The following is a 17,850-nucleotide window of genomic DNA, read 5'->3' as shown; positions in this document are numbered from 1 at the left end:
ACCTTATTAAAGATATAGGTATTTATATACATATTTATTTTATTTTCTATATGTATTATAGCTTGTAGAATAGCTAACATTGTATAACACATTTATTATATAATTTATTATTTATTTATATATCTGTTTATTATTTATCTATGTGTATTTATCGCTATGCCAATTTTGAAATGCCAGTTAACTCCTGTCAATAATATTGACTGGATCTTACTAGTTTCAGCTCCCTTTGATCACTTTTAATGGATTTAAGTCGTTTACACTGAACTATCCTCATACAGACAATAAGTCTAAGGAGGAAGACTAGACCAAAAAATTGGTAAACGGTCAGGTCAATTTTGACTGAATCAAGAGAAATTTTCTTTGTCCTATTAATTCTTTAGAATCTAATTTCTTTACCCAGTCTGGTAAAGTCCTGTTTATCTATCGATTTCCAAATAGGTGTCTGCAGGATTAAACAGCTACATGGTGAAACTAACATTAACCCTTCACCAAACTACAAAAAATGAAAAAGCAGCAATGAGCAAAAGTCGTGCTGGCAGACCTGATTCATTCTGTAAAACGAACTGAACCTTCGCAAATCCGGGGAATGGCAAAGGGCATTACGTTGCCAAGAGTCTTTTCGCACTTATTCTTGCGTTTTCAAAGTAAGCAATTCCTGGGACGTGTCTGGTCAACAACACATTTCCCAGTGCTTCAGAAGCCACGGTGCGGGTGGGTGGCGAGGTTCACGGGTTCCCCAGCCATCGGATCTCCCCAGGGAACCCGGTCACCTCGCTCCTTAAAGGAGGATCAGTGTCTACTGTTCCCCTTGACCCGAACGCTCGGGCCACGAGGGGTGTGCAGTGAGCGCCATGCCCCACCTGCCAATCCCAGCGCCGGGCCGGGGCAGGCCACACGGTGCGCCCGGCGGCGCGCAGCCTCCGCAGGAGACCGGGCGGCCCTACAGCGGGCGAGGAGGAACCTTAGTGGGTTAGGGGCCGGGAGCCCCGGGCGTCCAGCCGGACGAAGGGGTGCCCAGCTCACCAAGGGCTTGCCCGAGGCAGAGCGCGGGAACCGGTACCGGAGAGGCTGGAGCGCCCGGGGACGCTGGCGCTGCCAGACCGATGCTGCAGCAGCTGACTCCTGAGGGTCTGTGGCCGTGGACCCCAGACGCGGGAAAAAGGCGGCTTCCGAGAACAGGGAACCCCGCGAGGGCTCGGCCAGGGAGGAGAGGGCAGGGCTCCTGGCGGCCCGGGCGCGGAGAACCCGCAGCCGCCGCGGGGGCTGACAAAGTTGTTCCCAGCGGAGCAGCGATCCAACTTTCGGTTCCCGATTTAGCCCCGGGAGCCCGAGGCTGCAAATAGCCAGGCGCGTGGGGGGGGGGGGGGGTAGCCGCCGGCAGCTACGCCTCCCGCTCCTTACCTGGCTTGTCCCTGGCACCGAACCTGGGCGGCGCTGGCCAAAGTTTGGGGTGACAGTGGCAGGGCGCGGGGACAGCGACGCGGCGGCTCGACGGGCGTCCGAGGCGAAAGCCTCAGCGGATCGCGGGTCCGGAGCCTCCTTGGCCGGTGCCGGGTCCCCGCGCCGGCAGCGGCTTTGACTAAAATAGGCATCGCGACGGTGGCTGCCCCGGCTGGGGCCGCACCGCGCAGGCGCCCGCCGCCCCGGCGCCCCCCGGCGGGCGGAGCCCGGGGCCTCGGCCCGACTCCCCGCCGGGCTGCTCCAGCTCCACCGCCGTGTCTGCACCACCGTGAACAGTTTGAAACACCCGCTTTTTTCTTTCCCCGTTTCCTCTCCACTTCTCGATTCTGTCCTTGTTTGGGCATCCGTGGGGGGCGGCAACATCTTAGGACCAGAGGCGTTGGTGGCTCATCGCCATGGGGATAACTCCAGCAGTAGGATCCCAGCAGGGAGAGAAATCAGGATAAAAATGAGAACTAGAATGTCATTCCCCTCAAAGTCCAACGACCCATTCGGGTAACTCCTTTCTGGGACACTGGCTCGCCTCTCAGCAGCAGCAGGAAGGGCCGGGAGTGCGCACAACTCATTTTCTGAGCCTTGCGGCGGCGGCAGCTGGCGGGTTGGCTCACACCGACGCAGGACACCGCCCTCGGCAACCGGGCTACTGGCCGGAGCAAGCCAGCCCAAGCCAGCCCTGCTGCTGCGGGGGCCACGCGGGAGAGACTTTTGACACAAGCCACTGTTTGTTTTCAAAGAAGGAGGGTACTTAACCCGAAATTTGCATTCCTATGGCGGTTCAGGGCCCTCCACTTTAAGCGAAACTCCACCCGAAATTGCCCAGTGAATTTGGTAGATATGGGACCTTAAGTTGGAAAACAAGATGTGAAAGTATGCTCCAATCAATCTTTACTGTTCATAGAGGACACCTATTTGGGGTAAGAAATGCAGCGGAAATTAATGAAGAGTTGGCATGGGGGGAAGTGTTGGAGAACAAAAGAGGAAGAAGGTTAGATGGACGTTCAGTTTCCACCCGAAGTGTCCCACTGTGGGATAGAATTTGTACGGAATATTAGAGTATGAGGTCGTTCGTGCGTGCCAAACATGATCTAAACATGAAAAAGACAACAGGTACATTATAAGGTAGGTACCTGGAAGTGCACACTCGCCAAATCTCTCCAGGGAAGAGGCAGGGCAACACAGTGTTGAAGAACATGGGGCCTAGTGCTGGACAGGCTGGGTTTGAAACCCGCCTCGGCCACCAGCTAGCTGTGTGACCTTGGAAAGTTACTTAGCTTTTCTGTGCTTCGGTTTCCTCTTTTGTATCATGGGGATGATGATAACGATGATGATTGCACCAATGCCTCATAGGAGTGTTTTGAGGACTAAATGATTTAATATATGTAAAAGGCTTAGAATGGGATGTGGTACATAGTAAGTTCTATGTATATGAATATACATTATACCGATAAAGCTCCTTCCCTAACGTGTTTGATTTTGTTGTAACTAAGCAAGGTTAATTTTCAGGGCTACTTCTTCAGAGTCTGTTTCTTTCTAGGTGCTCTGCCAGCCATTTGGTAGCTACCACTAAATACATTTTAAGATGTAGATGCAATAATGAGTGTGCACAAAGATTCTGCATGGATATGCATTGGAGAATGGCTTATAATAAAGAACACTGGAAATAACCTAAACTCTAACCATAGGGGACTAAGTAAATTATAGAACATCCAAACAATCTTGTTCTAAGCAGACAAAAAAAAAAAAAAAAAAAAAAAGTTGTAGAGGGGTGCCTGGCTGGCTCAGCCAGTAGAGCCTGCCATTCTTGATCTTGGGATCGAGAGTTAGAACCCCATGTTAGCCGTGGAATCTACTTAAAAATTTTTTTGTAGAAATATTAGAAATATAATAATGTCAACTAATTATATAGAATAGACGGTAAACTATGGTCTAAAGGCCCAGCCACTGTCCATTCTTGTACAGCCCAAGAGCTAATATGATTTTTACACTTTTTATCAGTCGAAAAAATGAAAAGAAGAATATGTCACGATGTGTGAAAATTATTTGAAATTCAAACTCAGTGTCCGTTGAATTTAATTGGAACCCAGCCATACTCTATGGCTGCTTTTGTGCTACAAAGGCAGCATTGAGGAGTTCCAACAGAAACTGTATGACCCAGTAAAGCCTAAAATAGTTACTTTCTAGTTCTTTACTATTGTGCCTTGATACAGAGTATACTTTTGTGCTAGGCACTGTTATAGTGGTTTAGCTATATTAAGCCATTGAATCCTCATAATGGACCCTACCAAGAAACAACTACTACCAATATCACCCTTTTATAGATGGGAAACTGAGGAAACAGAGAGGCAGAGTGGTCTGCTCCAGGTCACACAGCTAAAAAGCTGATCCAGGATGTGAACCCGGTAGTCTAGTTCCAGAGCTCACACCTTTGTCCACTAGCTACAAGTTTCTGCTACCTTCTACTTCTAGCTACATTGCTTCCCATGGAAAGATGTTAAGTAGAAAAAGGCAAGTTACAAGGGTGTGTAGAATATTAGAAATCATCCATGGTGATAAGCTCGAAAATGTGTACCTTCCTTACCTCAGAGTGGTGAGGTTGTATGTGATTTTTCTTTTTTTTCCCTCCTTTCTTCCCCTCCTTCCTTCCTCTCCCCTTCTTCTTCCAACTCCTCCCGCCCTTCCTCCTGCTTCTCCTTCTGCTAAAGTTTCTACAATGATTATATGTTACTTTTATAGTAACTTAAAAACATATTTATTAAAATAGTAGAGCCCAGGTTCTGGCTTTTGCGGATGGGAAGGCCAGAAGCCAGAGGTACAGTTACAGAGTCAGCTGTTACAGGACACACTCATTCCTTACCTAGCAGAATAAGATGCTTGTAAGGTATATAAATCATACAAAGATTGTATATTTTTTTGAAAAGAGTAGTTGATTCAAAATCCTAAGACTTGAGAACTGGCATTTGATAGAGTCTGGGTTTTCTTGGAGTCTGTGTTCCATAGAAAGAGGAGACTGAACTAAACCTAACAGCCTCACTATAATGCATCTAAAGATTAAAACATAATTTTATATTTGTTTCTTATCACTGATGTATGAATAATAGCTCTATAAAATTTAAAATAAGAATTGTAGACACAAAACTTGGTTTTGGGAATGGGTAGGCTCCCTGGTCCCCTCCTGCTTGTCACGGAGAGGTCAGGCTGAAAGATTCTGAGCACCATTTGGAAACTGACCTAATGCAGGGAAGTAAGTTGCACAGAAGTGTAGAATGAAAAGCGTACAAGGCATAAATAACAAAATATAGGGCAGCCTGTCTCCTCTGTAAAAACTCTGCCCAACACAGCTTAAATTGACATGATGATTTCTAACTTCGTTTCTCTATGGGCATCCTAGACTGCTTTTACTATTTGGACAAAGCCTTGATGAGATTTCAAAGTTCAGATAGAATAAGTTTTGTGAAAACAAAACAAGACCTCAGGGAGTCGCCAGTTTTAAAAGTATGTAGCATTATCTTTCGTATCTATATCTGCTTATTGTTAACATCAGTACAGACCTTATTTTATGGAGACATAGCTTCTTCTGGTATGGTCTCAAGGAAGACAGTTCTGATCAAACATGCATTATTAAACAATGATTTAATTAGATTTTTTCTATATCTAAGTTCCTCTCGTTAAATGTTTCATCAAATTTTTCATTGACCAGTTTGACAACCAACCTCAATTGACTTTTTAAATTTTGTTTCCTTTTTTAAAAAAATTAATAAAATGTGCACCTGGGTGGCTCAGTCGGTTAAGGGTCCAACCCTTGGTTTCAGCTCAGTTCATGATCTCAGGGTGGTGAGACCCAGCCCCGCGTCTGGCTCTGCACTGAGCATTGAGTCTGCTTAGAGAGTCTTTCCTCCTCCTTCTCCCTCACCTTCTGCTTTTCTCCCCACTGACACGTGCATGCTCTCTCTCAAATAAATAAATCTTTTTAAAAATTTTTAAAAAATAAAACATTGATAAAAACATTAAAAAATTAATAGACTTTGTTTTGCAGAGCAGTTTTGGGTTTACAGATGATTGAGCAGATGGTATAGAAAGTTTCTATATACCCCTTTCTCCCTTGCTTACAGTTTCTCCTTTTATTAAGATCTTGCATTAGTGTGATACATTTGTCACAATGGAGAACCAATATTGGTACATTATTATTAAGAAACTTACTTTGGGGTTCAGCACTGTATAGTCCTATGGGTTTTGCCAAATGTATAACGTTGTGTATCTACCTCTGACACAATAAGAAATCTGTATTAGGTATTTTTTCCTAGTTCCTGACACAGAGTTTCTAAAACCTTTATAATTTCCTGAGTGATAGGGTGCTAGGGGCATCTTTCTTTCTTATATTTAGTGTTTGACCCTCAATTCCTGACATGGCTCTCCTAAAGCCTTTGTGATTTCCTGAGTGATGGGGATGATAGGCACATCTTACACAGGGCTCCTAGACCCCTTGCAATTTCCTGGGTGAGAGGAACATTTTTTGTTCTAATGACATGAGTCTGGGTGGGCTCCTGGAAGAGCTTCCAGGTCGGTGAGCACATCCACATACTGAGAAGGTGGCACACCCCAATTCCACAGGGACTGAAGCTCCTGCACTCAGGAACCTTCTGGACCTTACCCCGTGTACCTCCTTGTCTGGCTGTTCATTTGTATCCTTCATTATATCCTTTATAACATAACCAGTAAATGTGTTTCCCTGTGTTCTGTGAGTCATTATAGCAAATTATCAAACCTGAGGACAAGGTCAAGGGAACCCCAATTTATAGCCAAGTCAGTCAGAAGTGTGACCCTGGGGGCCCACTACTTGTGATTGGCTTCTGAAGTAAAGAGGTACTGTTGTGGAACTGAGACCTAACCTGTGGGGTCTACACTAACTCTGGGTAGTTAGTGTCAGAATTGAATGGTAGGACACCCACTTGGTGTCTGGAGAGTTGGAGAACTGGTTAGTGTGGGAACTGCCCTCCCCCCATTTGGTGTCTAGTGTTGTGAGGAGAGGAAATAGAGTTTTCCTTTAGTAATGTCGTGTACCCACCATTAATATCAAATAGTTTCACTGCCCTAAAAATCCCCTGTACTCCATCTATTTCTTTCTCTCTTTCCTCCCCTCCCTAACCCCTGGCAACCATGGATATTTTTTTACTGTCTCCATAGTTTTGCCTTTTCCAAACTGTGATATAGTTGGCATCATATAGAATATTGACTTTTCAGACTGGCTTCTATATGCATTTAAGTTTCCTCTTTTTTTTTTTTTTTTTTTTGGTCTTAATAGCTCATTTCTAAAGTCATTGAATAATATTCCATAGGATGGATGTACCGCAGTTTGTTTCTCCATTCACCATTTTATGAACATCTTGGTCTCTTCCAATGTGTAGCAATTATGAATAAGTCTGCTGTAAACATTTGTGGGCATGTTTTTGAGTGGACAAGTTTCTAACCCATTTGGGTAAATACCAAGGACTGCAATTGTTAGACTGCATGGTAAGGCTATGCTAGCTTGAAAAGAAACTGCCAGACTGCCTTCCAAAGTGGCCATACCGTTTTCCATTCCCACAAGCCATGAGTGAGAGTTCCTGCTATTTCACATTCTTGTAGCATTTGGTATTCTTAAAGTTTTTTTGAGAGAGAAAGAGCATGCATGCATGAGTAGGGAGGAGGGGCAGAGGCAGAGGGAGAAGCAGACACCCTTTGTTTTAGTCATTTTAATAGGTATTTTGCTTTTTAAACTGAGTTGGTTAATTTGTTCAAAATAACTAAGCAGGTTATACACTGAACGGGTGTGTATATCTTGGCTAAATAAAAAATGAGAAACATCTCAAAGCAAAGGGATGTGATCTTTCATATTATTGTTGCTTCCCAAAGCCCACAGTCTTTTAAAAAATTAGTTAAAACAGTGTCTACCCAAATATTTCTAAATTCATGGAGAAGCTCCATAAAAAACTTTGGATTACCATTGATTCATTTAAAAATGAGCTTTTACCCAAAGGGCAAAACTCCTAAATGAAAAGTGACCCAGAACTTAAACAGGACAGTGAATTATGAAGGCAGTCAAAAGAGTGGGGGGAGAGGTTGGAATTGGCAGCTGGATTTGAACCATGGTTTTTATATTTAAAAAGCTAGGTGAATTCCAATCATTTATTAAACGTTTCTGAGCCTCAATTACTTGTCTGTAAAACCAGGATAATAGTTTGTAGTTGACAGGATTATCTTGACCTTTAGAGACCATGTTCTTAAAAAATGTCTGGCATCAAGTTTTCGGTACATTAATTGGACACTTTTTCTATCCCCCTTACAGTGCTCCACACGTGGTACATAATCAATGAAAGTTATTAGAATTTCAATCATCAAAATTCCCTAGTCTGATGAAATAGTTGAAATATCCTATGAACACATGAAACACCCAAGAGGTAGTTTTATTTTTTATGTGTTTGCCTGTTTTAAATAGATGGACTCTAGCAAACACAAGATTGATGTTTCAAACAAAATTTGTAACTTGCAAGAGTTTGGCACATGCTAACATTTCCAGTGGTTTGGGGTTTCCTTGGAGTAGCCAGAAATGAGATATTGGCTTAAAAGCAAACTCATGAAATATGCAATAGTATAGATTCTAGAAACCGGGCACTCGGCAGAGCTAAGTTACAGCCATTTACCATCTTGGGGTTGGCAGAAACATGCATGCCGTGACTATTATGTCAAAAACGAGAGGCCTGATATTCCTTCTGTCTATTCTTCCTTACGTAGCTTTCGTTCTAAAACAGAAGAGTTGCATTTGTGAATTATTTGTTTTAAATATTTGACAACAGCCAACAAAGGCCCTTGATGAAACATGTAATAGGATTTTCTAATCTTTTAGGAAGTTATTTCAAAGAGAATGAATTTATTATAAGGAGCTAAGCATCACAGAATTACGGTTTTTTAAAAAATGTGAAAAGGTGATCAGAGAAGTGACTCTGATTCCCAAAGACACCTCAAACTGGGGCCCCTGTTGGCTCCTCAGAAGGAAACTGGACGCTAGGCCCAGGCAGGCACCCCCAGAAGACAGGTTCAAAAGTCTGGCTCCAACCACTGTGCTGACCTCTCTTGTGTTTGTTCTTGCCCTTTTGGGACTTTCTAGAAATTCGCAGACCCTCGAATCCTGTCTATGAATCCGCAGTTAAGCACCTCTACTTTTAGAGAAGAGAAATGCAGCAACCCCGAGGAAGACAATTTCAAAGGTACTTTTTTTTTTTTGTAGTGTGTAAATAACTTCTTTATATGAGGCATTTGGTGGTTATAAAGGAAAAATTGTGAATGATAGAAAAATAACTTTTGGCAATTCTTGGTAATATGTCGTCTATGGTATAGATAAGATTTTGATGGACGGTGAAGCCGTGGGGTGACTTGCAATCTGTATCTGGTGAAAGCAGAACTTCACAGAGTTTCTACTGAGCAGTATCATTCTGTTATGTGATTAATCCTCAGAAAGGGCTGGTCTTGGAGGTAAATGTGAGGTCTGATAATAGCCAGCCCGGTAATTGACATCAGCTAGAAACAAAAACCCAGAGCAACACATTATAAAGATGGAATAATAAAATAAAGTTGGGAATAATGACATTGCCATCCGGCATTAATTGACGTGCAAAAGCACTCAGAATTCTCGGGAGAAAAGAATTATTTAAATGCAAATTATTATTATTACTACTACTTAAATTGTTGTAATGAATTCATGAATATAAGACACCTCCTGAGCTTAATGCATATATAAAAGCTAATAAAATATTTATGAGCCTGCTACCAGCAGTTTTATCATTTGGCATAAACAATGGTAAACAAGATGAAATATTTTTTTAGCTCAAGATCAAACCTAGTTGGTAAAATTTAGAACCTCACAAAATGGTTACGGTGGTATTTGGTTTGAAAACCACCGAGACGGTCACACTCTTCCCTAGGAGAACAAGGTCGTGCTTTGACAAGGTTAGGATTTTAGGTCATTGAGTCTCCAAAGTATGGGAAGATTAAAAATACTTTAGGGAAGCACATGTTCAGACAGAAGCCCAGTCTGGCTTATGTGCCATGTACAAAACTTCGTATGCAGTTGTACTGTATGCCACAACTTGGGGATTTCTTAGTATTTTTTACATCAACTACATACTTCAAGTTATCTGAAGAGAACTGTAATGAATATATTATAAGCTCAGAAAATGGCATCTAAAAGCCACAAAGCATTCCAAAGTGAGTCGGGAAATCTCGCAGATGATTTCATATGACTGTTTTAATGAATAAATAAAACTTCGTTACCTTGAAAATGTTCGTTGAATAGCAAAAAAAATCTAGTAGAAAATATTGCTATTAATGACCATCGTAAGATGAAATCATTAAAAATGCCTTGGCATTTAGTACTTATATTATTAGTGGTTAGTGTATTGGTGTGTGATTCGCACATGTTTCAAAGTGAAATTGCAGAAATGTGATTCTCCTAAGCAGTTAGTCTCTAACTCTGTTATGGCTTTTATCACTTGCTGTTTTTTGCATATTTATGTACAAGTCTGTTTCTCCTTTTAGGTGGTAAGTTTCTGGGGGGTAGGATGTGTGTTTGATTTATCTTTCATATCTCCATGGTACTTAGCATGTGATTTGCCTATATTTGGAACTCAGTAAATACTAGTTGATGGAATAGTCAAGTGCATTTGTTTCAAGTACTATTATTCTTCAATAGAAGAAATGGTAAATATTTAAAAATTTGTTTTACAACTGAAGTTATTATGAATGGGGAAATAACAGAAGAAATATATACTGACATGTTAATAGAAGTCAGGTTGGTTTAGTGGAATTATTGTCTTTATTTTTTTTTCTATTCCACTTACTTATAATATGATCACCTTATTTTTCTAATAAAAGGAATAAATAACAAAATGACACTTAATGTTCTCCTAGATCAGATCACTTTATTAGAATTATGGTGACCTCTCTGTTATAATAGCGACACCTCACTCCCCTGTCCACCCTCATACCCTCCCAGTACCTTTCCTCCCCCTTCCCATCTAGCTGATTTGTGATGAACAGGAACAAGTTGGAAAAGATAGGTTTGGAAGGAAGGGAAGAGATGATGGTTTAAGCCTGAGATGTATTCATTCATTCATTCATTCATTCATTCATTTAGAAACACTGATTGGTCTGATGGTGAGGAATGCCTGGGGTCAGGTGCAGTGGAGGAAGAAGGCAGAGACCTCAATGTCAGAGGCATGGGCAGGACCAGACACGCTCTTGGAGCCATCAGCCCAGAATCCCAGAGACCAAAGGGCCAAACAACATTGCAGTCCGTCCAGGGAGGACTCAGGACAGAGAGAGGCCAAAACACCTCTCCTGCTCTTCCATGAGGTCTTATAAATTTGCCTCTGCACCTAAAGCAAGGAGGGAAGCAGAAAGACTGACAGAATTATTTTAAATGACTGTTTAAAATGGGAAGAAACTACTTTTAAGTGTCAGGATCAAGTATTTTCTGCCATCACAGGGAAGACGGTATAAGAACAGGATGAGATCAGTAACAGGTTTTAAAAGGTGTGTTTTGCACTTGTCTGACCAGTGTTTCCCCATTTCATATCTCCTGCACATTTTATTCATTTTTTTTGAAAATAATTTAATGAGCACTTAATGGTTTTTGCACAGGAAAAAATATAATTAGAATAAAAGTATGGAGTCTGACTTTAGGTGAGGTCAGAGGAGGTCAAACTCTACCAACTATATTTCTGAGAAACATGAAATACAAAAACTGTTATATTATTTAACTTCTCATTTAAAATAGAATTACTCTCAGGAGACACAATAATCCATCGCATGTTTCCAACACAAAGAGGCTCTAAGCTAAATCACCTTGCAGATTTTCAACCCAGAGAATGATCTTGGAACCCAAAAACTAATAACTGTGCATTCTGAACAGGTGTTGCTCAAACGCAGCTCAACACCATCAGCAAGAAGAATGTGGCTTTCAAGTCACTTAAAATAGCATAGTTCTGTATCATGCAGAAAAAAAGATATGTGGGAAAAAATACGATTGCAGGTCTTTAATTTTATTTCATGAGAAAACTGCCGATGGCACTGCATAGTCGAAGTCCAATTGGGAGGGGGAGTCAGTGTTAAAATTCAGATACGGATTCAAGAACAGATGCAATTACTTTCCTTCAACTCAACAAATATTTACAAAGCAGCTACCATGTGCCAGGCACTGTTCCCAAACAGATATAGACTAGTGGGGGAGTTTGAAAAGAAAATTCCTTTTCTCAGAAAAATAGATACTGTGCTCATACATTGGCTAAACTTTGATCTCCAATGAACTGATTTCTATCCCAAAGTAATACCCTGTTCTTCACAAATATCCACTTATACTGCGCCAAAAAATATCTTTTGTGTCTTGGAGACCTCACTGGCTACTATTTGAAGACGTTTTCATTTACCAAGTTTCACTGTGCATAGAGTTTTATTCCATCTTTGAAAAGAGAGGGAGAAACAGCACTACAAGGGGACACTAAATTAATTTACCTATAAATTGGGGGAGGGTGGCACATAAGCCTTGGTGGCCTGAGATAAGGAAGGCTTCTCAGTAAAACTTCTGGAGAGATCACAAATAAGACATGGAAATATCTGAAATGGTAGGGGACAGATCCCAGATTTAAAGAATTTACTTAAACTGCCTCAAAGAGGGCACCTGGATGGCTCAGTCAGTTAAGCGTCTGCCTTCAGCTCAGGTCATGATCCCAGAGTCCTGGGATCGGGATGGATCCCCGCATCAGGCTCCCCGCTCAGCAGAAAGCCTGCTTCTCCCTCTGCCCCTCCCCCTAGTCTCTGTCTCTCTCTCTCTCTCTCACTCTCTCTTTCTCGAAAAAATTAAAAAAAACCCAAAAAACAAAAAAAACTGCCTTCAAGAAGCTGGGCCATGCTCTTTCATTATATAAACATATAGCCTTTTTAGTAGGGTTACATTTAATTACACATTTTATGTGTAAAGCACATTTCAACTCAAGCGAGTTGCTGGTGGTTCTGAAGAAGAAAGGTTCACGTTTAGATAGTTTCCCCCGTGCTGTCACCAACAGATTCCACAGATGTGTAGTTAGCATTTTGGCTTTGACTTTTCTTTCACTTCAGATTGGGGGCATGTTAGTTCCGGGCAAGTCACTCAGCACCATGGTCAGTGCAGCGTGCAAAATACAAGCACACTGATTTGGAAGAACTGGCTTAAGTTGAGTGTCACCACTCACTGTGAGTCAGCCTCTCTAATCTTTATCCATAAAGTGGGATTCTTTCAGGAAACAAGTAAATGAAATCATATGTGGGCATGCTTTGTAAACAATAAAGTATTAAACCGATGTCAAATATTGTTTTGTAATTCTATAATTTGGGAGATAATTTTATATTTAGTAAGAGTGGTAATCACAAGTTAGACGACTCAAAACATTTCATGTTATATCAAGTGAAGCTAGCATCCTACTGTAAAAGTATCTAAAAACAAATAGTTTTGGAATCCTATAAATAAAAAAATTTATATTTATTAAGATCACTAAAGCTTGGGGCGCCTGGGTGGCGCAGTCATTGGGTATCTGCCTTCGGCTCAGGGCGTGATCCTGGTGCTCTGGGATCGAGCCCCACATCAGGCTTCTCCACTAGGAGCCTGCTTCTTCCTCTCCCACTCCCCCTGCTTGTGTTCCCTCTCTCGCTGGCTGTCTCTCTCTGTCAAATAAATAAATAAAATCTTAAAAAAAAAAAAAAGATCACTAAAGCTTGAATTGAAATACAGTAAGGGAAAAATGATAGTTCAAGACACAAATGATCAGTTCTTCCGGGGGAAAAAGTTCCCTGTCAATCTTTAATAGCTAGCAGGTTTTAAAACTAGTCAAATTTAGCATGATAATAAAACTTCAAATTATGTTGAAACCATGCTGATGTTACATGCAAATGTACAATCCAGCATTAAAATGATGGTAACACTCATAGTGAGATGACTAAGAGCTAAAGTAATATTTCAGTCTTGCAACATCTTTTCATTATTGTAAGATTTTTGAACTTGAAATAATACACAGTTCTACCAAATTGAACTTATATTTTATTGTAAGTCTATATGATACTGATATCTATTTGTATTTTTACTGATTGTATGTATTAAATTTTAGTAGAAGGAAGAAAAATAAGGGAATTAGGCTCACTGATGGCCCACAGTTTAATAAGCTGTCATTTGCTAAAAAATAATATTTGGGAACACCATTTCTGAAGGTTAGTTTCTTCTATAACCATGTGTCATATAGCAATGTGCAACCCAGTCAGTGCAGTCCAGTGCCACGTGTACATTTATGTCCTTGGTCCAACCAGGAGTCTCACGTACATGATGTATAATGTGTTGCTCTTATAATTTGTATTGTCTGCTTAGTATGTTTTTCGTATGGCTCTTGCTGGCTAAGTTGGGGGATTTCACTTAGTAACTTCTCTGTCAAATCAATTCTGTCCTTCTGCTTCTGTGCAGTGTAACAAAATGACATCCAAAGTTTATCCAGATGAGCAGAGAGCAACTGAATTGCCTTCTGCTCCTTTGTTGAAGAGGAGAGAAAATTCTTCAGCTCGTAAGTGCTGAGAGAGCATCATGCTATTCTTTATGGTGGATTAATTTCAGCACCATGAGTTCCTAGGGGTGCAGAGTCCAGAGTCCAAATCATACTGGTGCTTTTGTATGGAGGTCAAATCAAGTTCAAAGGATGAACGCTTGAGGGGAACGGGAAGCTTCCAAATATTCAACTGCAGTAAAGGCTGTGCAAACGGGGCCTGAGGCCCTTTGCGTGCCCACAACGCTGATCCTGGTCAAGAGTTGTCCCTAGGTGACTGGGGGGAGAGTGCTTACGGGCTTGTTTTAAGCCACTTCTTTTTCCCCCTCAGGCTGCTTCTCAGGGTCATTCCTGACCACAAAATTTAGGACAGAAAATCACAATCACAATCCTTTAAGTCACAGGGACAATGCTGGGCCGGGTTCAGCTTTGTGGGCATGCAAAGGGCCTCAGGCTTGCAGAAGCCCTGCATGTGGTTCAGTGCTCTGCTTTCTCCGTCTTCAAATTCTTTATACTTCCTGAACAAGGGGCTTCATTTATTTCTGCATATACAGATCTTGTGTCCAAAGCCGTAAAGCATTTTTAACACAAGGAAACAATCAGTTCCTCATCTTATTGCACTTTTACCAGTGATAAATGAATCAAAGGGATTTAGGGCTGGAAACAATCAGACTGAGATGAAAATGAGCCCAATTTTTAATAGAAATTAAATTTTAAGGGCACAGTGATACTGTGCTTCAGGGGTATTTTTAAATTTTTATTATTATTATTATTTTGGATATCTGTGGTTTCTTCTTTCTGTCTCGATTGATCAGAGTACTTTGAGAGGGCAAAATGTGGCTGGCTAGACATTTCAAACCAAACATACAGATTATCTATATAGAGGTTAGTAGAGGGATTTTGATATTTTGTTGTTGTTGTTGAAGTGAGAACAGCTGGGTGCAAACCAAGGTGTGGGATAATCCCGTCTCTGTTCTGCTGAGGACGGCTCGTGCCAGCCCTACGCACAAGTGTGAAGATGGTGAGGTTCCTGTCTGCACCTCCTCTTTCAACATCCCTTTAGCCTGTTCTGTTTGTACTCCTTCCTCTTCATCCTAAAAATGGTTAGATTTCTGGAAAAATTATATGTAAATTCTTTTGCTCCCTCTGCCAACATGATTTGAACCAAAAATCTACATCCCATTTCTGTGTGGTTTGTTCTCAGTTGACTCTCATGGTTAGAAAACTCTCTGATAATTTCACACGCCTTTGAAATTATTAGCTGGTACTGACCAAGGGTGTGGATTCTCGCTAGGGTGCTCTACTGGAATATTTGAAGGCCTTCAGTTGTCCCTAGCAGAGAGCTGCCACTGCGTCTGTTGTGTAATAGCTGCCCTTCATGGCCACGGGGGGGCTGGGACACCACCCCTGCATCTATCCCTTTAGTTCGTGCTGAACTGGATGAGTTCAGTAGCTCGTCCAGACTATGATTCAGACCTCATCACACTGTCCCACTCACAGCACATGCTAATGTACAGAAAGTTAATGGACTTTCCATAACCCCAATACTTCTTCCCCCACCCTTCTTGCTGACTTTGCTTCCTAGGTCACTGAGAAAACAGAAGTAATTATGAGAGAACTTTCACAAGCTCCCAGTACCTCTCTCGTTTGCCAGCAACTGCGCTTCCACGTACTCTCTGCCTGCCCTCCTTCCTAATGATTGATTGTCCATGTTCCTGTTTAAGGTCACTGGATCCCATCATCAGTCACCTGCCCAAAGTCATCCCTCCAGCAATTCACCCCTCTCTTCTGGATCATTGCCATCAGCATACAAATAGGCCCTTATTTCTCTTATCTTACGTACAACAATGAAAAACATTCTCTCTCTTGACCCCACTTCTGCTCAGGCTACTATTCAGTTCTATTTCCCTTCACATCAAAACTCCTTGAAAAGCTTACTTGTACTTGCTTTTCTAATTTCTTGCCTTTCATTTCCCCTCAACCTACTTTAGTCAAGTGTTTGTTCCCAATCACTCTACTAAAACTGCTCCTGTCATGTTCACTAGTGACCTCCATGCTGCTCAACCCCATGGTTTATTCTAGACTTCACAGCACCTGACCTGTCAGCCACATTTGAGACAGTTCATCACTCCCTTCTCCTTGAACACTTTCTTCACTTGGCTTCCAGGACATGCTTCGGGTTTTCTTCCTACCTCACTAAGCTGCTCCTTCCCTTGTCCTTTGCTGGCTCTTCCCCTGTTCTCTTAACAATGGAGTACTCCGAGGAAAGGTCCTCCCAGAATTTTTCTTCTGAATCTACTTACTGCCTTGGCCATCTCATCTAGTCTCATGGCTTTAAATATCATCCGTAGGTGACATACTTTCAAATCTTTATCTCTAGCCCAGACCTCCTTCTTGAACTCCAGACTCATCCAACTATTTCTTCTGCTTCAGTGTCTAGTAGGCATCTCACACTTAACCCTGATCTCCCCTTCCAAGTCTGCTCTTGTTCCGCTTCCTCCAGTCTATTCTCACTAGGCTGGCCGATGTGATTCTGTTGAGTTTATTGAAGAGGGTAGATCACAGCACACTTCCCTTTAAAACTCCCCAGTGGCTTCTGGTCACTCTCAGAGTAAAAGTCAAAGTCCTTACCGTGACTTATTAGGCCCCACCCAATCTGCCTCAAATTCGCTTTGCCTTCTCTCCCTAGCACTCATTCTGTAGCAGCCATGCTGCCTTCTAGCTGTTCCTGCCCAAAAGCCTTCTCATTTGCTTTTCTCTCTGCTCCTCCAGATTGCTCATTCCCCAGATGTCTGCATGGATTGTTCCTTTGCTTCCTTCAGATCTCTGTTCAAACATTACCTTCTCATTCAGGCCTTCTTTGACCATCCTATTGAAATGACAATGCCCCATCCTACCCACCGTCCCTAATTTACCTCTCTCTGTGGTGACACTCTTTCTAACTCCAGGTTTTTCTGTTTTATTTTGTTATCGGTCTCTCTCACCCCGGAATGTAAGTTCTGTGAGGGATGGCCTCTGTTACCTGATGAATCGCTGGTGCTCAGGTCAGCACCCGGAGCCATGGTAGGTGCTCAATACATACTTGTTAAAGGCATGATGATTTCTCTTTCTACCAAAGAACATGGCCTGCACATGATCTCCAGAGAACCAGTTTTCTGATGATACGGATCAGATCGAGGATCCGTCTGTTAGCTCTTCTTTACAGTGTCGAAGGGACTCCCGTGTTAGTGTGGTGGGTAGCGCTTGGCTACGAGTCCCTTGCTGTCCAGTCACACCATTCACACTTGCCCTTTCGGCTAACCTGTGAGATTCAAATACTGTGCAACACTTGTACTATTCGTTCCCGGGGATTCTTTTTACTCCGTAATTAGTATGCATCTTTGTCTTCCACGAAATGCCTCTTTTTAAATGTTATTGAAAGATGGAGCTGATAAATTATTTGTTGCAATAAAATAGCCTTCAAGAGGGACATATCATCTCTTGCATTTATTCTTTCTAGTCATATTAAATAACTTCACATTTAAAATAAATAATCGCTGTCCACCACAATAATCCACCTTGCTTTCATCAGAGGTTGTGGCAAAAAGTGAATTCTGGAAACCCTGATGTGGACAGTCATAACCCACTCTCATGCTGAGAATAATTTCTGGCTGCTTCTGGAGAAGCAGTGCCTAACTCAATAGGGCAAGGCATCAGATCTGAATAAATCTGAGGAAATAGTTGAGAACACAAAATTTCATTCTCCCAGTTCTGACACAGAAAGGGAGAAACTGCCCACAGTTATTCATTCTCCCCCTCC

The 17,850-nt window shown here is 41.9% G+C and overlaps 1 protein-coding gene across 3 annotated transcripts in view; it reads right to left on the bottom strand.

Annotated features, from left to right (window-relative positions):
• Positions 1-1,647, bottom strand: part of BVES (blood vessel epicardial substance) — a 35,722-nt gene extending 34,075 nt beyond the window's left edge. The window contains exon 1 of one of the 3 annotated variants that reach the window (XM_026511724.4): positions 1,402-1,647. The gene's annotated coding sequence lies outside the window, so the exon portion shown is untranslated. Of the gene's footprint in view, positions 1-541; positions 1,316-1,401 lie in introns of those variants that run through there. The other 2 variants (XM_044388848.3, XM_044388849.3) reach the window with 2 other exon arrangements.
• Between the last annotated feature and the right edge of the window lie 16,203 nt (positions 1,648-17,850).

This window comes from Ursus arctos, unplaced genomic scaffold (genome assembly GCF_023065955.2).
Source record: "Ursus arctos isolate Adak ecotype North America unplaced genomic scaffold, UrsArc2.0 scaffold_13, whole genome shotgun sequence".
In the NCBI taxonomy this organism is placed as follows: domain Eukaryota; kingdom Metazoa; phylum Chordata; class Mammalia; order Carnivora; family Ursidae; genus Ursus; species Ursus arctos.
Note: the sequence above shows the minus strand (reverse complement) of the source record. Positions and strands in the feature narration are given on the sequence as shown.